Consider the following 18,335-nt stretch of genomic DNA (forward strand, 5'->3'; position numbering starts at 1 on the left):
GCTTATTCAGTGACAGAGTAAGAGATAGTGATGGATTATGTGAATATATGATTTTTTTTCTTTTTTAATCAAAATTTTTATTAATATTTTAAAATTAAATACTTTATGTATTTACATACCAAATGTCGCTCCTCATCCCCCTCTGAGTTCTTCACCCCATCTCTTTCTTGTCTGAGATGGATTATTTAAAACTATAAAACTGTAAGAAAGTCATCATCACAGCAACAAAACTTCTAGTTTAATTTAATGTCTATGTCCACCATTTTGTGGAAGATAGAATTTTTATATATTTATAAATAAATTAAAATAAAAATATTGTACTGGCTGGTTTTGTGTGTCAACTTGACACAGGCTGGAGTCATCACCGAGAAAGGAGCTTCAGTTGAGGAAATGCCTCCATGAGACCCAGCTGTGGGGCATTTTCTCAATTAGTGATCAAGGGGGAAAGGCCCCTTTTGGGTGGGACCATCTCTGGGTTGGTAGTCTCAGTTCTATAAGAGAGCAGGCTGAGCAAGCCAGGAGAAGCGAGCCAGTAAGGAACATCCCTCCATGGCCTCTGCATCAGTTCCTGCTTCCTGACCTGCTTGAGTTCCAGTCCTGACTTCCTTGGTGATGAAAGGCAGTATGGAAGTGTAAGCTGAATAAACCCTTTCCTCCCCAACTTGCTTCTTGGTCATGATGTTTGTGCAGGAATAGAAACCCTGACTAAGACAAATATATTATTTGAAGTACTCTCTTATTGAGGTTGTCTTAAATTTTTATATAGATAATTTACCTAAGAAGCTTAATTTTAGAATAGACATAGGAAGATGTGGTAAAAATTAGTAAAGATTAGCATCAGGACCCATCTGATCAGTATATAGTTTCTCTGTGAAAGCAATACTATGTGCTACTTCGTGTGACAATGTATATTTTGGAAAATCAACTTTATTCTTACTGATTTTTAGACTTGTTAACAGTGACATTTGACAGTTTTGGTTTTTTTTTTTTAGGGGTGGTGGTGTGATTTAAATGGTCTGTGTTATCTCCATTTAATTTATAAAATTTTATTTAAAAATCAGCATATGGGCATCACATTACAAAAACAGTTACAATTTTTACATATAATGTAGGGAAAAAAAGAGTCTCCCTAACCAAGGATGCTACTAGAACCTCTGTATTTTTGGATTTATGTGAGATGCTGATATACTAGATAATGAATTTTTAAAATTTTGAATAGTATTTAATATTTAATTAATATTTAAAATCAGTGGTGAAAATTAATGAAAAGAAAAATCAGCTATAAACAAAGGATAAAAGTGATGTTTACTGCTTTTTTTGAGCGCACAATGGAATGATATAATTTATTTTACTGTTTAAAATGAGAAATTAAGTTAAAACTATCCAACATCCCAAGGCAATCCTCATGTGCAAGTGGGGCTTGAGCCTCTGGTTGCCACACATGCAGTGAGTTGCAGTGTGTGGCTGTAGAATAGCTCTCATAGTCTACCAGGCTTCTTCTCCTAATCCCTAGGTGTTGTGGCCCAACTTGGGATTTGTCCCATGCACAGGCACCAAACCTTGACACTATTACAGATGTCATGTTGTGCTTGCAGACAGGAACCTTAGCATGGCTGTCACCTGGGAGGCTCTACCAACAGCTGACTGAGACAGATGCAGATACTTACAGCCAACCATTGGACTGAGGTTATGGACACCTATGGGAAAATTGAAGGAGCTGAAGGGGATTGCAACCCTACAGGAACAACAATATCGATTAACTAACCCCTCAAAACTTCCAGAGACTAAGCCACCAACCAAAGAGAATTCATGGGCCTGTCCGTGGCCTCCCAGACATATGTAGCAAAGGAATGCCTTGTCTGGATTCAGTGAGAAAGGAGTTGCATAATCCTGTAAAAACTTGATGCCTCACAGAAAGGGGGTGCTGGGGGTGGGGGGTGGATGGATGAAGGAGTACCCTCTCAGAAACAAAGGTTAATGGGGTGAAGAACTCTGTGGTAGGGGACCAAGAAGGGGAACAATATTTGATCTGGCAGAGATTTTCAGTAATTAAAAGAAAGGATTTGTTAAAGGGACTATTTATTTTAAAATGTTATTGAACCCCAGTACAGGGGAATGCCAGGGCCAAGAAGTGGGAGTGGGTGGGTAGGGGAGCAGGGTGGGGGGGAGGGTATAGGGAACTTTTGGGATAGCATTTGAAATGTAGATAAAGAAAATATCTAATAAAAAAAGTCATTGAACATTCATTGTTTCTAACACATAGAGTGATAAAAAATATATATGCCTGTATACATACACACAAATATATACATATATTCATAATATCATGTATATGTTAAACACCCCCACACACATGTATATCTATATATCTATATCTATATCTATATCTATATCTATATCTATATCTATATCTATATCTATATCTATATCTATATCTATATCTATATCTATATCTATATTAAACTTATCTAGTCATTCACAATGTTGCTGGCAAGGCTAGTATATCTCAAGCTGTGGGAAAAACCACTCTACACTTTGTGTTATTTTTTTCTTATATAAATTGCAAAAATATAAGAGCAGTCACTAAGAGCTAAGAGCTAGGCTGGAATGCACAATTGGCTGTGTGCCCTTCAGATGGAGATAGGATGTTCACAAACAATCAGCTCTAGTTGGGGACACATTATATATCTAGTCTTCTGTGCTATACAACAGTGAGACCACTCCATCTGTACTAACCCAAACTCAGATGATGATGAGAACTGTTTTGCAAATTGCAAGAGTCCTTATCTCTTGCTTTTGTTATTGATAAGCAATCTCCACTTCAACATTGCTTCATTTCTCTTGCCTTCTAAATAAGGATTTTAAAAGTACCCAGTAACAGAACTAATCTTTCAATGTCCTGCTTTTCCATAGCTTTCTAAAATATCACTTGGAAGAGAAAGATCAGACTTTGAAAGTCAATTTTATCCAGTTTATTGAGAGTCTGACCACTTCCCTTGTGGTGAATCAGAAAGGTTTTAATGGAGAACATTTGAGAACATTAACAGCTTAAACATATGGACTGTGTTCATATTTAAAATGTTTTACATATAGATGAATATATGTATATTACATGTATGTATTTAAATATATAAATTTCTCCAAGGAAATCTCTGGGAGGAGGAAAAAAATTGAATCAGAGAACAAAAAAAAAAAAAAATCTTCTTATGGATGAATTGTGGTAGTCTATTTGGTGAGAAAGTATTACTGCTTCATATTTCCATAGAACTATTTTGAAAGACTAAATTCTAGCTTTGTTATTACATATAAAATGAAGTTCTATTCTTTTTATACTTATTTTTATTTCCTCCTCATTTCTCTCTCCATTTCTTTCTGTCTGTCTTTGACTGCCTACATGCCCTCCTCTCTGTCATTGTCTCTCTGTGTCAGTGTCTCTATCTCTCTCAATATATATATGTGTGTGTGTGTGTTTTGCAAAATATATATTCAAAATGTGTCTTAAACCATTGTTACTAAAATTCCAGAAGGTAAGATATGCACATGCTCTTGGAACTTCTATATTTATTTTTAGTAAGCAGAGCAAGCCACTTGTTATTCCTGATTAAAATATTTGACATTGTCCTTTTATGAATTTTATCCATTGATAGTAGTAATGTATGCCTGTATCGATTCTTTGTGTATATAACACCCTTCAATGGTGAAGAACACTTATTTTTTATTATGTGTTTGTTATATGATTTTTATAGGGCATGAAAACTGTTTAAGTCCCCAAATGATCTGCTGCTGTAGTAGTAATTTTAGCTACAGTCCTTTGGTTCCCAGTGGATGGCACATGCTTACCTGCCCACCAGGAGCTATCTGGATATTTGTGATTGTACACACACACACACACACACACACACACACACACAAACCCGTTAATTTTTAAATGTCTTGGCTAGATCAAAGTCCGGGCACTCCTAAACTTTTCCCTGCTACCCCAGGACTAATAGGGGAAGTGGCCAGAGGCCACCCAACCGAATTCTCAAATGACTGGATGGCTTTCTCTCCTTCAGCTCCTACATCTCATCTTTCTTTCCTGAGTCATGGCAATTCTCTCTCTTTCTCCCAGTTCCTAGCCCACACAAATCTAAAGGACCCACATCTCCCCTTGCTCAGCCTTTGGCCGCTGACATCTGTATTGTTCAATCAAAAATCAATTAGGAACAAGGACCTTCAGCGTTTGGAAATTCAGATTTCCAATTAAATCAAAGCATTAAAACCAATCCCCAACAGGGGCTACTTGTCTAATATGATGTTCTATTTTGTTTTATGTAGATAATTGAACAATATTAAACTCTAGAGTGGTTTGTTTGTCAACAGCTTTGTCATTTATTTTTTTACTTTTAGTTAAAAGTTTTAGCTTTCAGATTTCTGTAAAAACAGAAATCAGATTTTTAATCATATTCACCCTCCTTGCAACTTCCCCCATGTATCTCACTTTTCTACTTCTCTACTCTTCCAAATTTCTTTCCTCTTCTGCTATTTTATTTTTAACTCATCAAGTCCAATTTGTGCTGCTTATATCCTCCTGAGTGTATAGCTAACCTCCGGAGCATGGCCTACCCACCAGGGTTAGAAGAGCTTAAATCTTCCTCCTCTAGCATCTATTAATTAGCACTAGCTCATCGGTTGAGGGTGAGGCTTCATGCCCACCTTTCCTGCAGGCATCTTCTCTGGCTTGAGCTAGCATGGGTCTTGTGCATGCTGTCACATGCCTTATAGAATAGGTGCATTGCTGTGCCCAGAGCAAAGCTGTTTTCTTATATTCATCCACTGCCTCTACCTATTACACTTTTTAAAAAAAATTTTTTTTATTAGGTGTTTTCCTCATTTACATTTCCAATGCTATCCCAAAAGTTCCCCATACCCTCCCCCCTACTCCCCTACCCACCCACTTCCCCTTTTTGGCCCTGGTGTTCCCCTGTACTGGGGCATATAAAGTTTGCAAGTCCAATGGGCCTCTCTTTGCAGTGATGGCCGACTAGGCCATCTTTTGATACATATGCAGCTAGAGACAGGAGCTCTGGTGGGGGGTGGGGGGTACTGGTTAGTTCATAATGTTGTTCCACCTATAGGGTTGCAGATCCCTTTAGCTCCTGCCTCCCTTCTACAGTGATCCCTGAACTTGTGGAGGTGTGTGTATGTGTGTGTGTGTGTGTGTGTGTGTGTGTGTGTGTGAGAGAGAGAGAGAGGGAGAGGGAAAGGGAGAGGGAGAGGGAGAGGGAGAGGGAGAGGGAGAGGGAGAGGGAGAGAGAGAGAGAGAGAGAGAGAGAGAGAGAGAGAGAGAGAGAGAGAGAGAGAGAACAACAGTAAAGCAGGTCACAACAGGTCCTGTGCTATTACTCAAAATCTATATTTTCAAGATCCTTGGAAATCTACTCCAATTTTTTTGTTTTGGTATGTTTTTTGTTTTGTTTTTCTAGAATCCTCTATTGGGCATTATTATTGGTGGTGCTGATTGTATCAGAATTAGGCATTTTTCATATAATTTGCTAGTTTATCCTTTTTAGTGATTTAAAAATCAGCCTGAATTGAACATTGGAGGAGACCATTTGGCGTTCCTAGTAAATCAGCCAGCACATTAAGTTGTGCCTTTTACTCAGAGTTGTGAATAAGCCATGTTCCAGTCTGTTATCAAATTCTTGAAACATGTGTAAACACATTATTATTCTTTTAATACATTGGCCTGTCTTTCATCATCTTGAGCATCTAAGTGTTAATTTATAAAAGATGAAGCTTCAGATATGGACCACACTATACTGGAGAACAATAGAATTTGTTGTTTCTGATGTAGACAAATTCTTTGTTTGGTGATAGGCTATTTGGTAAAAGGGTAAGTGGCTTGCTCTCTCTCGTCACAAATCGGGGATGCCTTGACCTCTTTGGCGTCCATTCTGCCTGTTATGAGTCATTGTTTTAAGAATAGAAACACAGAGAGAACAAATATAAAATCCTTGTCTTTTGAGTTGAAAACACAAAGACTATAGCATGGGTGAGTTTATGAAAAAGGAAAATATGTATTTAGGCAAGATACGCTTCCTCAGCTTTGTCTCTAATTGGTTTTTGATTGAACAATACAGATGGAAGAGATATTATGTCTAAATTCTCCTTCCTGCTCAGCATCCAGCTCTTACTCCATCCCCAAAACTGGACAAGCTGTAGCATCCTCCAGTAGATGAATCCACTGAGCATTAAATGGGGTCCATGCTTACTTCCCATGGTAGGTCCTGGGAAGCAGGCATGACTTCAGAGAGAAGAGAGGTGCCTCCTGACATCTCATTGGCTGCTTTCTACCTACTACCAGAGAAGAAACTGAGCATTGGGGACCTAGGGTTCTGCAAGACATTGAAAAAAAAATAAACATCTGGATGGTAAAAAGAGCTGTGGAGAAAAAGATGCTAAACTGAGTAAATGACGGAAAGAATTGGATACTTTCTCTCCTAGTTTTTTTCTTGGAGCTTGAACTATATAAATTACTTAATAATGATCACAAAAGCTTAATTTTAGACACTATTCTAAGCACATTGTGCTTATTTTAGGGTAGTTTTGTGAAGGACGATTTTTTGATTCTTGTTTCTGTACACACTCTAGACAGTCTGTTGACATGGAAGTAATTTCTCTCTATTCCTAGTACTGGAAATGTTTAGATTTCTCCTAAGCAACCACTATGTTTTCATTTTGTAGAAAAATCAACTGTTTTTATCTCATTTCTCTGTTTTCATTGGCTGCTGTGTAGCTAATGCCAAGCATCAAGCTTGCTATTGGCAAATCCCTAGAAATTCATGACCTGTGTTGTGGGCACTCACTGTTCTGTTCTATCCCAACTTTCCATTTGCTTTGATATTTTACCTATTTTAATTTACTTTATCTGTCAGTAATGTACATATCTTAGAGAAACACCTTAAATCCTTTCTGAGAAAAGCACATTGTAAATACATGCAAATGTTATTTTCTTTCCATTCCAAAGTAAATCACTGTTAGATCTTCCTTGGTCAGCAAAAGGACTACAAGGAATACTCTATGCAAGAATGTTCTTTCTTCATTGGCAGAGATGATAAGCTGTGAAGAAAGGCACAGTATGCTTACTATTCTCTCCTTTCCATTCTTAAGCTAAAGGGTTCTGGTGAAAAGAAAAGCAGACACAAGGGAGCATAGGTGAGTGGCTACTTGCCTTATAAGAGCTGCTATTTATTTCTCTGTGACCTTGAGGAAATTACCTACCTTTAATATACCTCAGTTTCTACAAAATGGAGTAACATTTGTAGCCCTGATGAATATACATATTCTATTACATAGATTTATACTAATGAACATCCATTCACCTAAATGGATGCTAAGTGAAATAGGCAGCTGTCAGTGTAGGTTGGCTACAGACTTTGGAATTATATTCTGAACTTTAGCACATTAACAAGATTTGTGTGCGGGTGTAGGATGAGTAGTCTGACACTTCAGTCTGTCCTACATAACAAAGCAATGATATTAAAAGAAACAAATAATGTAAACTGAAAGGAGGTGAGAGGGGCAAGTCTGAGGTGACCATGGGACATGCAGTCAGTCTTTTTTTCTTTTCTTTTTCTTTTTTTTTCTTTTTTCTTTTTTTTCTTTTTTTTTTTTTTTTTTTTTTTTTTTTTTTTTTTTTTTGGTTTTTTTCAAGACAGGGTTACTCTGTATAGCCCTGGCTGTCCTGGAACTCACTTTGTAGACCAGGCTGGCCTGGAACTCAGAAATCCGCCTGCCTCTGCCTCCCGAGTGCTGGGATTAAAGGTATGGGCCACCACGCCCGGCTTTAGTCAGTCATTTCTAATTTCTCTATGCAGTAGAATCTGGATCTCGACTTTCATATTTGAAATCTATCACCATATAACAGTGTTTCGTTGTTAGTGAACAACTAGCAAAAGGCCGGCCATGAGAAGAGTTGTCAAGGACAGAGCATCACAGAGAAACAGAGAAATCACAGAAGGTGAAGTGAAAAAAGAGAAAAACCAGAAAGAGGGATATTGTAATAAAAGACAAGGCTTTCTGGAAATTCCCTGACAGGATGGAGGGGTAGTCTGTTTCTGTGGCTGCTAAAAGTCATTGGTCACTGGCCAGTTAAAGGTGGGATCAATGTTTTTCTCTTAAAAATTAGCCTGATGCACTACATTTTTCATATCACAATAAACGTGTGGAGTGTTGGGGGGAACTACAATAATTTTCTTACCCTACCCAGATGTTTTGTGAAGATGATGATATTTGAACACAGTTCTGAGTAACTTCTAAAGCTATATGCTTTGTAAATTGTTATAAAGGCCACAATACCTAATCTGCATGGATTTATATAAATAACAAGAAAGACTGAGATGTGTAAGAAGTAATCAAAGTTGTATTTGAGAAGAGTAAATAGAAAAAATTGGGTTTGGGCTGGCTCAGTAGGGAAGACACTTTTCATCAAACCCTATGACTGAATTTGATTCCTAGGGCCTAAGGGATCGAAAAAGAAAACTGACTTCCACAAGTGGTTCTCTGCACTCCACACATGTACAGTAATATGCACATAATGCATAAATACAGAAAATAAACATAACATAAATACATAAAATAAAATTCGATGTAGTATGTATTGGGGTATCCCAAAACACATTTAACTTGCTAATAAACAAACAAACAAACAAACAAACAAACCTCTGTGATTCTCATGACATATTTCAGTTGAGAATTAACTAGAACAATTTAAAGACTTCAGAATCATTCCAATGAGGCTGTTAAAAATACAGCTTTGTTGATGGGGAGTTGTCTTTGTAGTTAAAAGTGTTTTCTACTCTTCCAGAAAACCCAAGTTCCAGTCCCAATAGCAGTGCAGGACATCTTACAACCTCCCATAACTTCAGGAATCTCCTAGCCCTAGTTCTGATGCCCATCTGAAAACTTGGGCTATCCTTGTTTAACTGAAGCCCCATTACATAGTCATCATTAACTCATTGCTCATTGGGTACTGAGTGTGGACCTTCTATACACTATCTTGAAGTCAGGGGTCCACTTCAGAGAGTTAAAACACTTCTGAAACTTGGGGATTCCAAAGAACCTAGAACTGCTCAGGACAAAGAGTGGATAAATTATGCATTGTAGAGCACCTTCTTGATAGTTATAGCCACGTCACTGAAGATTAAGACTAGAAAAGGAAGTAAGTATAACAAGGATAAATTGAATCCAACTTTTACTTTGTTTCTAGAGTGAGAGAGTAAAACTAGGACATTGGCCATTCAAGGCCCCTGAGCTACATCTGTAGTCTGGATGCTCATGTTGGAATTCTAGTCTAAATTGATATCACTTTTTAAAACTGATACTAGATCGTGCTCATATGATGAAATAAAGAATGAGGTGGGAATGAGAAGAACAGATAATGGGCTAATTTTAGACGCCAGGATGCCAGAAGCTGGAAACAGGGTAGACTATGTCCTGTAAGAGCAGGCTAAGATACAGGAACACACATCTGAGGCTTAGAAGAATTTTCAGAATTTCATGCTGAAGTTCAGTACTTCTTCCTATCAATGAGATTCTTGTGTTTGTAAAATATAGCAATATTGCTGTGGGCAAAACATGCACTAGAAATATAAATCAAAGTGTTACAGCACAGAGACAAAACTCTAGTAAAATAAAAACAGGCTTATTATATCTCAGATTTTCTAAATTCTCAGAGGTTACTTTTATATCTTGTTACATAAGAAATTATGTACACTTTAAAGCAATGATATACTTTTAAATGATTTTATACATTTATTTTATCATTTTTTGCCAGTTTCCCTTAAACTTTTAACATCATTACCACATTTACTTTTACTTCTAAATTAGAGTTTTTCCCAATTTTATGTAAATTTAAAGGTATTTGATGTCTTTGCAAAATATTAAGAAAATAACCTGGATATAGGCCAACTTTTAAGTTACTTGAAAAGGAGAGTGCAGAGCCTATGAATTTTGGTATGTATAACATTATTAAATTAACATATTTTGCCTGAGTCAGTCTGGCTTTGAAGTTAACCCAATCTTTACTCTTCAAAGTTTACCTTTTCCTGTAGACAGGAAGGTTAACAAAATGGAATTAAAGTCAGTTGCTTTTATCTATTCATTTTAAACTTACTTTAATTACAAAAATGGCTTACAACTACTACAAGTAAATTAATCAAAGTAATTATAGTTCTCAAATGACTTATTGAGAAATAACCACATTGTACCTACATTACATTATAAACAGTATTTATAAAGCCACATTATAGAACATAACTTGTAAAATACTATTTCTTTGTCTGGTATCATTCTAGAACATAGTAATAGTCAAGAAAAATTCTATACCTATTATATAGCACTACATTATTTTTACCAATGTGGTATGTTTAATACTATATAGACTGATGAGGAGAAAATATTAATGAAGATACACACATGATTAATCATAATTCTGATAGGAGAAACTATACTGTAAGGTTCTTATCAAATTATCTGCAGCATGAAAGGACTAACTAAAAAGAGGAGCTCTAGAGGTATCTTTGAAACATATAAGTTTATAAATTGCTTACCCTTCTGAACGTCAGTCTATAAATGAGTGTTTGTTAGTTTGTAGTGTTAGATAGAAGGGTTTAATATGAAAACTCCATGCTCTGTTTGAAGCCTTAGAATTGATCAATATGTTGCTCTATTTTTATCCAACATGAGTTGTAGTGTCAAATGGAGAAAGATAGAAAGCTAATGTTTTACATTAGCTGTCCTTTATCGAAACAAACAAAAAAAACCAAAACCAAAACCAAAAATCCATCAACATCCTTATGGCTCTTTTCTATGTAACAGGTGGATTTCATTCTAAACGATTCCATTATTCACAGATATGGTTGGGGTGAGAGATCTAGAAATTGGTAGAGTTCTTACCTAGTGAGCACACCCCAAAGCCTCAATTCCAGATTCCAGCTCCAGCTTAGTGGCACAGAGTCACACAGTCTTAGCAATTGGGGGGTAACAGGAGCTTCTTTGTCCACAGCAACCTTGTCTCAAAAACAAGAGGGAGGAGGGAGGAAGGAGCACTAGGAGATAGAGGCAGGTAAAGAGCTTTGGGGGAAGGGAAAGGAAAGAAGGAAGGAAATAAAGAGGAAAATATGATATTAAGCAAACAAAAGAACCAAAGAGCCAAGGTAAGAGAAATAGTCAGATTTGAATAAGTTATTATAAAGAAATATTGTCTTCAAATTCTGCAGTTGAAAGTAAAGCTAAGATAGAAAGCATTCTAATAAAATAGCTAAAAAATAATTGTGGTATATGCTAGTGGCAAGAAATGATAGTGTTTTAGGATGTATTTTTAAATATTTCACTAAAATATGTAAGCCTAGGTTATTTGAGAATACTTTAAGAATTTCATGATAAAGACATGACAGTTCATATCAGTATGGAGTGGTCTTCAAGGAGGCTTCTTGTGTGCAAAAAGTTTTACTTCACTGTCATTCTTAGGAGAAAATTCCTCCAGTTCTCTCAAGGAGAGTTGGCCTTGGCAAACCCATTGTGGACAGTCTTCTATGGTAGAAATTCAGACTCTGAAGAAAAAAGTTGGTGATTTTTTTTTGTTTTATATATATATATATATATATATATATATAGAGAGAGAGAGAGAGAGAGAGAGAGAGAGAGAGAGAGATTTTGAAGATTGATTGATAAGCTTAAAAGGTTTAAATATGATGCTGTAGTAGATTCAATAACTAAAATTGCTTTTGGCTGATGAGAATTATTGTTATTTCCAACTCTGAAACATTCTAGTTTGAAGAGGGACATTTTATAAAATCAGATCTGGAGCACTTCTGAGTCCATTTCAAGATACTGGGATGCTTCAGTACTTCAGGGATGTTCTGTCAAGTAACAAATAACAGTAGCATATCTCCAGGGAGCCACCTTTGTTTCAGGGAAGGTGTTTATATATTGTGTCTTTTTCATTGCCATGGACAATAACCCTGGAAATATTTCACCTTTCCCTCTTTTCTAGTTTTGGTGGTTTGTTTGGTTTTGTTTTTGTAATTTCTAAAACTATTTGGTTATGAAATTCAAAATTGTATTGACAGTTCTGCACTGGCCACTGTCTAGAAGTTATGTTTTATATTCTTGTAGGGTTTAGTAAGTACCATAAGTCAAATGAGTATGATGCACGCTTTTCCATGGATGCAGTTACTGTTCTGTTTTGCAGATGTTTTGTAAATTCTAAGCTGAGGTGTGCAAGATTGTCTTCAGGTTGTGGGCTCTGGCCACAGAAATCCCATTAGCATTAGCTTGGCCCCTCCTCTTGTCTTCAGTCAGTGGAGAACATGCCTTTTCCACCCTTGAGGCAATAAAATAAATGAAAGGGTGCGGCATGAAATAATTTGAATTTTGAGTAGTATTTTTCATGCCTTCATCATTTTCAAACCAGTTTAGCCTCATGAAGCAGTGTTGGGAATCGTGAAACAAGGGACCCCTCTGTTTTTGCCAGCCTGCAGGATCTTTTGAGTTTTTAGACTTGCATATGTTAAACAGTTGTTTTTTTTTTTTTTCCTGGTCCTTTTCCTTCTGTGGTCTCTGAGTAAGGATGATGACTAGAACTTTGTAATTCAGTAGAAATCACAAGTCAATGAACATTCAGGACAGGAAGACATCTTTAGTTTGTTTCTACTGGGTATGGTCCAGGCTACTGCTGTCCTTACGTATCTCCCTGACACAGAAGCAAGAAATTTCGGAAAAGATGTCCCTAGGGCTCAGCAGAATCCGTTCTCTCTGTAGCAGCTGGCCTGGTCTGTCAGCATTCATTAGGTTTGTGCTTCCCCCAGTTTGCACTTTCTCTGAGTATTTCATAAGGAGACTGGAAAGCCTCTCTCTCTCTCTCTCTTTTTTTTTTTTTTATCTAAAAAGGAAGTTTATTTTTGTTTCTGTGGAACAAAGGTTTATCTTTTAGTGTAACCATGTGTCCTCTCTAATTAGAAACCCTCCTCTTGTAGTCTTGTAAATAAGAAGGGGGCAATTTAATTCTTAGAGTATTTAAAGACTAACCCTCAAGATGGCAAGGTAAACAGTTTATCTAATTCCTTTTAGCCACACAAGATGTGGAGCCTCATTTACCCCCTAGTGAGCAATGTATAATGACTCTGGAACATCAGGGAGACATCTAGTGGGGTCATCTCCTTCTTTTAGTTACGTTTCAAGACATCAAATAAGCATGCTTCTCCTATATTGATCTATCTTCTGCTTTCCCTCTCCCCTTCCCACAGCGGGGTTCTTGTTAACATCTTTCCTAAGGCACCATATGATTATTTCAAACATAATACACTGACAAACTTTGCATAGTAATACTGTGCCAGCTGTCATGTAAGTTCATTGCATATAATTTGAAATGACTAGGGGCGATTACCCTGGTCTTATAGATGAGAAATGGACACTCAAGGCTTTTTGAGGCAGACAGAAGTCAAACAGCTCATCAGGAAGACAGCTAAGGTTTAAACACAGGAGTAACCTCTCATTAGAGCTCATGTTTTGAAGTGTCTCATTGATTTTTAAGCTTCATACCTTCAAGTATTGAAGCTAGTGATTTTTAAAATTACATTTCCGTTACTAATGTCAATTTTTGATATTTTCCCATAGTTCTAATTCATCACATCTCTACATTTTATTGTGGCATTTTGGCTCACATTCACCTATATTTCTCAGAAATATTTTGTATAAGGTAATGTGAGACAATGATATAAAACTAATGGAAGGAGAAAGGGAACGGGGTGGGCAGAGCATTGCTGTATTGATGTGGTATTTTATTAGATCTGGGTCTGTATGCAAGCCTGGGCTACTGGAGTGCTTTCCGGGTTGTGCTTATTAAAGAGTTTTTCTAGGCAGCTTGACAAGAATGTCCTTGTTTTACATTTGGTGGAGTGTGAGTGCCCACCGCTCTCTGGCTCGGTGGGAGTGAACACTGTACTCATTCAGTCTGAGTCCTTGAAGTTGGGAAGAGTTAGACCCCTATTGCTTATATATTTCTTGGGGGCAATTTCCGTGTTGCCTTTCTGAGTGTGGCAATGAAGAACACACTAAGGCTCTTTGAAAGGCAAGAAACATTGGAATGGAAATCAGACCTTTCTTAGATAAAAGGACGAAGGGATGTGGATGAGTTCCAACATCTGGAATCCAACAGATTCTTAATCTGCTCGTGTGGGGAGGACACAAATGCCTTCAGTTACTGTGAATAACTTGTTTGCTCCTGTGCTGCTGATCAAAGACCATAAAGAAGATCTTGACAAAATTCACTAACATTAAAACCAGTTTTGTGAAAGTGTCCTTGTGTCCTGTCTAACATAATTTGTATTATTATTATTAATTATTATTATTATTACACAGCTTTTCGATATTGCCAAGTAATACAATAATGAGGTGAATTTCAATTGAAATTTTGTGTAGATATAAATGTTGATCATGTACAACTTGAGAAATAACTTTGCCTATTCCTTTTGTTTTGACTTATACTGTGAACAAACATGCCATCCTAACCAATACTCAGACCATTATAAAATAATAATTACATTTTCCCCTCCAAACTGTTGTTCCGTTCCTTCATATCATAACTCCTCTCTGATATCTTCACCCTTATATGGAGCACTCACCAATCATAGGTATTGATGCAACTGAGAAGATAAGTATCTAATTAACAAGTTGTTAATAGGAAAGGGAGCCCTGTTCCTATGATCCAGTGTGCCCAGTTTTATAGTGCTATTCTTTAACTAACATAACTTTATATAAAGTATTCTTTGAACACTAAAAATAAAGTAACTATCCCATTAAAGCCAAGTAGTTTTACTGCAGTGCTTATATTGACCATTGGAAAAGCCTATTTTAATGTTTCTCCGGTATTTGTCCATTGTCACTATCAATTTTAATACTATAAGGGGATATGTTTCAGTGGTAAAGAACTCTGGCTGCTCTTCCATAGGACCCGGGTTCAATTCCCAGGACCCGCATGAAAGCTCACATCTGTTTGTAACTCCTGTCCTAGGACATCTGACACCCCCAAACATACAAGTAGTCAAAACACCAATGTATATAAAATAATTAAAGAAATTGCAAAAGTTTTGATACTGTAGTATATGATCATATAATATTTACTTGATTTTTGTAGTTGTTCTTTCATATTTCAAGCTGTCTTTTAAAACAATTTTACTTAACAAAGCTGTTGTGGAAGTTTTGCTCATTTAAGAATGTGGAATTATCTACCTGTGACACTGCACATGAGCTAAGATGTCTTCAAATGCCACATTATCTTATTTCTCTGTACTCTGCTGTGGGATTCCCAGACTTATACCTGCAACTTCTACCAGCACAACAAGCTATGTGTTTAGGAATTCTCTTTTCTCATTGAAAAGGAGATTCCTTTCCCCTTTCATGGCTCTGTACAGTCTGTGGCTGAAAACAATGTACCAGGAGAGACCATGTTGGTGCATTCCTCTTTCAGGAACAAGTCACGTGGTTTTGTTCACCACAGCAACTCTGAGCCATGAGAAGATATGCAGCCAGGCACATCATATCCTCACAGGCCAAAAATGGGGGGTCTGTCAACTTATCATTAGGTCTGATAACCAGAAATGAGGAAGCTAAGAATAAACATTTGACCAATTCTGTATTTTCTCTTTCTTAAAAATTGAAATCTAGAAGAGAAAATGAAGTCAAACACAGCAAAAATATAAGCCAGAAAGTCCATGCACTTATAATGCTCGTGAACTATACAGAGGGCTTTCATCAGGGGAATAAATTGGTCTTGCTTGTGGCAAACTTGAGTCATTTGTTTGTTTGTTTTTTGTTTTTTTTTTCAAGACAGGGTTTCTCTGTGTAGCTCTGGCTCTCCTGGAACTCACTCTGTAGACCAGGCTGGCCTTGAACTCAGAAATCCTCTTGCCTCTACCTCCCGAGTGCTGGGATTAAAGGCATGTGCCACAATGCCCGGCTGAGTCTTTTGTTTTTTAATGATAAAACTTAGTGCTAACTACTTGAGGATGTTATTGGGTTTTTTAAAAAAATATTATTTAATATATTGAACATTTCTATCATTGACTTTCTTCTTTTAAAAAGCTTCCCCAAAGACTGCCTTGCACTAATGATGAGAGTTTGCAGCTTTTGAAATCAGTGATGGTGTTTATGAAACTTCTTTCTGACAGCAAACATACCATAAAAACTTTGCTCAGCACAGATCTTTGTAGTCCTCCAAGAATTTCTTGGAAGAGGAAGACTATGAATTTGAATTAATGACTCTTTTGGACAATTTTGAAGCTTTTGTAAGATACTATGTTTCATGACTAGCTTTACATTTAGAATACATAAATCAATTGTAGCCTCTTTCTTTATTATTGTTTATTAAATACTGTTATAGAAACATCACACTTACTGAACCACTAAAATAATTATTGTCACCCTGACACAAGTTTATATGTAACTGGAAGAGGAAATCTTTAATGAGGACTGCATCCATCAGATTTACCCATGGGCATGTCTTTGGCAGCATTTTCTAGATTTCTAAATGATATTGAGGTGGTTTGCCCACTGTGGGTGGTACCATCCCTTGGCAGGAAGCCTGGAATGTATAAGAAAGGTTGTTGATCAAGCTCTGTAAGCAGAGCTATGATCCACGGTGTTGTCTTCTTCAGTTCCATTCTCCAGGTTCCTACCTTGAGTTGCTACTCTGTCTTCACTGGATGAGGGACCATCACGTGTGACTCAGGTAAACTCTTCCCTCTTCTAAGTTGGTTTTGCTCACCGTTTTATCACAGCAACAGAGGAACAAATTAGAACAACATTTATCTTAAGCAATGATTGCTTTTCATTTTCTGCATAACCTCAAAAAATAAAAGAAGTAATCAAAAAACACCTACCCAAAAGATTATTTTATTACTATTTTATAGATTTTTTAAAAAGTGCCAGAAAATAAAAGGAATCATTAAGATCAATAAAATATTATTGGTAGAGCCACAGTGAATGAATAGCTGACATTTGCCAATGTATAATAGTAAGCAGGTTTCCTGAATCTCCAAATAAATACAGTTAAAATATGTCATTACACATCCTAGAACTTAGCTGAGAGAACTACTGGATAGTAAGCAAGCTGGTGGGCATGCTGGGTAAAACCAGAGGGCTCTGAGCTAGGTAGAGAGGGAGCTATGGTGATGGGCAGTCAGTTTGGTGGATGGTGCAAGGAGCTATTAGTTGATTCAATGTGTGACTGGGAGAAAAAGAAAGAGTCCTTGAGTGTATCTCTCTGTTGGCTCATAAAAAAACCCAAGCTGTTCCAGTAATGGTTCCATTGCTCTTTGTGCCCACCCTGCCCCACCCTGCAAACCGCTCATATCTTTATTTCTTATGCATAGCATACACTGCTACACCACTACAACGGTGACACCTAATGAAATTGTCAGCAATGTAACAACTACACATGGTTCAGATGGTCTACAAATCTGCTTCTTAGACTGTGTCCTTACTTTTGCTTTTGATAATTTTCTTCTACAGAAATCAAAAGTATTTAGGCTCACAACCTTTTATTACTTATATTTTTCTGTAGTATTGTGGCTATTTGCAGCTCTGTATTGTTCTACATATCACTTCCTACCCACAGGCTTGACTAAAAACCCATTTTGCTTCCTGTGGTTACTTTTGTGTTAATCCTTAAGAGACAATCCGAAATATATTTTTAAAATAATGCTCTAAATAAGACACTCAATTGATTTTTTTTCTTAAATTGCTAATTATTTCATTATTTTAACTTCCGCAGTTAATTAATCCTTCTGTCTTAGGAAGTTTCTTTACTGTTGGTTGAGTTTCTACTGCCTAGTATCTTATTGTGCCACAACTGTGTCCACTGTGATATTATCACATGTTTGAGAACACATGCATATATATATATGTATATGTGTATGTGTATATATACATATACATATATACATTATACACACACACACACACACACACACACACACACACACACACACACACATATATATGGGGTGCTGTGCTGCAGACATATTGCAACTTGGTTGTTATTAACTCATATGGATATTTAAATTTAAATTAAATAAAAATAAATTCAATTAGAAGCCTCCTTTTCATCATATAGGGCTTTTTTCAAATGTCAGGATAGCTACACAGATCTAGCTACCCTGTCACACACAGCAGAGTTTCAGAACATCTTCCCATCAGAGAGCTTATTAGTTTTGCTCTAGAGAGCCCCTTTCCCAGATCCCCAAATCTTCTTCCAGGGTCTTTATAATCAGAAACCATGACAGACCCACTTT

At 36.7% G+C, this 18,335-nt stretch overlaps 1 protein-coding gene across 2 annotated transcripts in view; it reads left to right on the plus strand.

Annotated features, from left to right (window-relative positions):
- The window catches only part of Zfpm2 (zinc finger protein, multitype 2), a 449,551-nt gene that overhangs the window by 61,258 nt on the left and 369,958 nt on the right, over positions 1–18,335 (plus strand). The gene's annotated exons all lie outside the window — the stretch shown is intronic.

Source organism: Mus musculus, chromosome 15, assembly GCF_000001635.26.
Source record: "Mus musculus strain C57BL/6J chromosome 15, GRCm38.p6 C57BL/6J".
Lineage (NCBI taxonomy): Eukaryota > Metazoa > Chordata > Mammalia > Rodentia > Muridae > Mus > Mus musculus.